The following is a 4,545-nucleotide window of genomic DNA, read 5'->3' on the forward strand; positions in this document are numbered from 1 at the left end:
GAAAATTTGAAACAAATAGCTTCACTTTTAAACACAATTATTGCCTGGACTTTGCAGAATATTCGTTTCCGTCCTGTTTTGGCCAAAATCATTTATTTTTTATTAATATGACTATATCAATGATAATTCACTTCAACACTGAAGTGCTGAATTACTTGGCTGGTGATATGCTCAGAGAGAAATTAACCTACATCTTATTGATCTCTTTAAAAATAATAGTAACACCAAAATATTTATAAGCATAAAAATGTCAGTAGTTCAAGTTATGCATAAAATATTTCCCTCTCCGAATGGAAAAACTAAACAACTCTCTAGTTGCATTTTTAATAATGTTTACAAAAATATTTGCATTTGCAATATCAATGACAAAATGTAAATGTTGAGTTTGTTCCTTTTTTTAATCTATTTTCAGATGCACTGTTTATTTCTTTATCTTGCTCTACCTGTGCGTTTTCTGAAATCTAATGTTAACCTATTTAGCGACGAAAGGCACACATACCATAAAATTTGCCTGTAATGTGAACTACATTGTTAATAACTCTCTGCAAGCTTGACTATTGATAGCTTGACAAGATTTTCTGAATAAAATTGTCACCACAAATGAAATATGTTACAGATATATAGGTTTGTTGTAAAAAAAAACCTGCCATTATTAAAAAGTACAGGAAATTTGGTTCTACATCCTATTTCAAATCCAATATTATTTATCTTAAACATTTTTATTCAGGTATATCAAATTTTCTTTTCCTTTTCTGTATGATATGCATGGTATTTAAGACTTCAAAAGCAATATATTTATCTATTACTAAGTGTTAGACACAATTGTAGCGTGTCGGTTCATTTTCATGAAAATTTCCGTCTTGATTAAAATGTTTGTTTCCGTAAAAAGACACATTTATGTCACATGAGTTAACGTAACCATCCAAACAAAAATTGGTGTGGTTCATGAAAGTATCTTATGTTACCAAAAGCAAACCATATCCATATTTATGATTTCCATGATCAGGGTGCAATTATGGTTCATAATTCAAAGGATCAAATAAAAATGAAAATGGAAGTAGGGAATATGTCAAAGAGACAACAACCCGACCAAACAGCCGAAGGCCACCAATGCGTCTTCAAATCAGCGAGAAGCTCCAGCACCCGGAGGTGGGCCTCACCTGGACCCTTAATAAAAATTTGTACTAGTTCAGTGAAAGGCTGATCTTCGTTTGTTTTTAATTATAGTTTTTAATGTTAACCCCAATTGTATTTCATAAAAGTTTAACGATACTATGTTGACCTTTATCGAGTTTTAAAAATGTTTTTGAGAAACCATATATATGGCTTTTTAAAACATATGAATGCATTCTGGATAAATAGATTTATAGGCCGAGTTAAAAAAAACTGAAAAAATGTGTTTTCTTATAAAAAATGACTGTTTTATAAATAAGAATTTAAGAATAAAAAATAAAAAAACCTCTTTCAAATTTAGATATGAACATTCGGAAATAGAGAATACGATATTGAAATTAAAAAAAATCATTTGATACAAAGAAAAGAAGTACAAAGACCACTATTGTATTATATTTTCCTAAAACCTCCGCCTTGTTTTGTTAGACGTCCAATAACACATCCACCTATCCAGATTGTCAGGGAACCAGTCACAACCAGTCCAATCAATACTGCTTGCATGTCTTTACAATGCATAGTGATAAAATAACACGACAAACTGGTACACACAATTCCAATTAAAGTCCAAATTACGGAGCAAAGCGTCTTTAAACACACTCCCATTCCTGAACATATACTTATTCCTGAAAATAGCATTGTACATGCAGACACTATAGGAAGTGCAATTATTGTCCATTGTTCGCTATCGTCCTCGCAATGACTCCCTTGTGTAAGCTCTGCAGCAAGAACGAATATTATTCCAGTGAGTGTCCAGAATATTGAGCATGACCACTTGAGGCAGTCTGTCCCACACACAATCACATTTAACTTCCTCCTAGACATATTTTTTTTATTTTCTGTTTTTGTACCTGGGAAAGAATGAAGGAATTATAAATACATTTTCATAATGTTGTTTTAACATGTTTTATGTCGGCTCAATATAATGGAATTTGATGCGACTGTCATACAAGTGAGATGTTTAGCTAGCTATAAAACCAGGTTTAATCCACCATTTTCTACATAAGAAAATGCCTGTACCAAGTCAGGAATATGGCAGTTGTTATCCATTCGTTTGATGTGTTTGAGCTTTTGATATTGCCATTTTATTTCCATTTTGAATTTTCCGCGGAGTTCAGTATTTTTGTGATTTTACTTTTTACATGCAATACAATTATTAAGAATTAACAAATTGATGATTAGTTTTACAAATAACATCATATCATGCATAATCAATAACCGTATGAGTGTAGTTAATGAATAATTCACTTAATACATTACTTCAACTCTGTTATTTCTAAGAGCCAATTGAACTTAATTATTCACTTTCATGGGTCTTAATATACTTTTTTCGCATAGCGCAAACTTCATTAACTAATTTGAATAACTTTTCAAAACATTTATTAAATGAACTAAACTTTCTATTCATAAAAAGGTTTATGTATTTCTTTAAATCAAAGATGTGTTTGTTTCGCAAAACGTACATAAGAACATTTACGTTTATCTATTTTTGTGTGAGAAATTTTTCATTGATACCAATTATTAATGAACTTTAGGGTCAATAAGGGAAAAATGATAAAAGAAAATTATACCAAATAATAAGTAATAAGCGGGTATAGAGTAACATAACAATTATACAAAAACTAATCTTATAACGAAGATATACATGTAATAAAGCATTCAATGTATTTTCTATCAGAGCACCGCTCTACATCGAGGCATCACGTGAATTCCTTTGTTCTCTGAAGACACGTGTACATTCTTATAATTCACGAGGTAAACAATATTACACTTGTCAACAAAACTAATACTTTCTACCGATAGTTTATTATGGCTACCATATTAAAACACCCTATCTGTTCAACCAAATTTTGAAATTTTCACAGCTTTCTAAATATTAACCTTAAGTTTAACTTTTTGCAGAAACCAGGTGTATCCTGCATCGTTCATGTATTACCTTTCTACATGCCAATTTTTAACCTACTTTTATATTCTTATAAGAAAAATCTGACCTTCGGAACACAGGTACTTTCAAAAATAACCGCTGGTTTTCTGGAAATCGTATATTAGTATACTATGGAGCGCATTAATTCTGAAATTTTAATGCAAATTCATGGACAAGTACATTTTGGCTCAAAATGGTCTAAATATATTTTTCTTTTACCAAAGGCTTCATTTCTGCAAATTTGTTGGTTACTTTAAGTAAATAATGACATCAAAAGCACTATTTTGCTTCGATTTAGGGCTACTTTAAGATACTTTCTAAATTGAAGAGAGTGAATGGGTGGTCTAATACCTTAATACTTTACACTTTGAAAGATGTATGTTTAAAAGTAATAGTGAAAATCATCATTAAATTAATAAAAACGTCGATCGATGTGATAAGTAAAGTAATCAATAAATCAATAAAAAATAACTAAAGTTTCAAATATATCAAAAAAGTGTACAAGAAATTATAACTTTTTTTTTTAAATGAGAATATAATACAAAAATAAGCTTCTTACCTGGGATAGAATGAAAGAATTATAAATACATTTTCCAAATGTTTATTTTACATGTGTTATGTCGGCTTATCAGCAATATATTGATAAATCTCAATGCATCTCGCAGGACACACATGATACTCTTATTTATCTAAACAACTGTAATGAAATTGTAACTATAATAATAAGATAAAAAAAATAGGGGTCCGTCACTGGTACAAACTTCACTGTGTCACATTTATACCTTGTTTACCTAAAAGCTTTCATATGTGTAATTCATTAAAGTACAAATGTTGCCTCATCTTTTGCAACAATCAATAAAAAGAGTCATGCGGCATTTTTCGGTCATTTTCGTGTCCTTTGTTAATTAACACTAGTTTCGAACTAAATTCCTTAACCGACCCCCATCACTTTCCATTCCCGTAGTAAAAAAAAAGCGCATTGATTTCTTTTTATTTTATTAACCATAGTTTTGATCCATCTTTTCAAAAGTTTTTATAACAAACATTGTCTACCAATCAGTGGAGCACAGGACTTGTTATCTAATCGCTCTCCCCAAAATGGGCGTCCTAAATGACGTAGTACTATATTTATTTACTGAATTAATCCCTATTCACATTCGCCATGTATAAATTTAAGTGTTGAGTGGGGAAATGATCCCTTATAACAAAGAGCAACCGGTAAAAGTTTTACAAAGCGATTTCTAGAACAGTCAAGTCGTCTTCAAGAATTGTTTACATACTACTAAGGGGATGACGATTTAATATTCAGGGGAGAGAGTGGGAGACCAAGAGGATTTTGTTTTGGATTAACTGCATATATTCATTTTCATCTATTGCTAGATAAGTTTTTTTTCTTTCGCTGTTTTGTAGTGCGAACGTTTTTTCCACTTTAGTACACTATTATGATATGG

The 4,545-nt window shown here is 30.7% G+C and overlaps 1 long non-coding RNA gene across 1 annotated transcript; it reads right to left on the bottom strand.

Annotated features, from left to right (window-relative positions):
* Positions 1 to 310: 310 nt before the first annotated feature.
* On the bottom strand, positions 311 to 3,127 carry LOC127715692 (uncharacterized). The gene is made up of 2 exons (XR_007988546.1): positions 3,052 to 3,127; positions 311 to 2,021 (listed from the first exon to the last, which is right to left on the bottom strand). It is a non-coding gene; the product is annotated as an uncharacterized LOC127715692 (long non-coding RNA).
* Between the last annotated feature and the right edge of the window lie 1,418 nt (positions 3,128 to 4,545).

Source organism: Mytilus californianus, unplaced genomic scaffold (assembly GCF_021869535.1).
Source record: "Mytilus californianus isolate M0D057914Y unplaced genomic scaffold, xbMytCali1.0.p SCAF_9, whole genome shotgun sequence".
Lineage (NCBI taxonomy): Eukaryota > Metazoa > Mollusca > Bivalvia > Mytilida > Mytilidae > Mytilus > Mytilus californianus.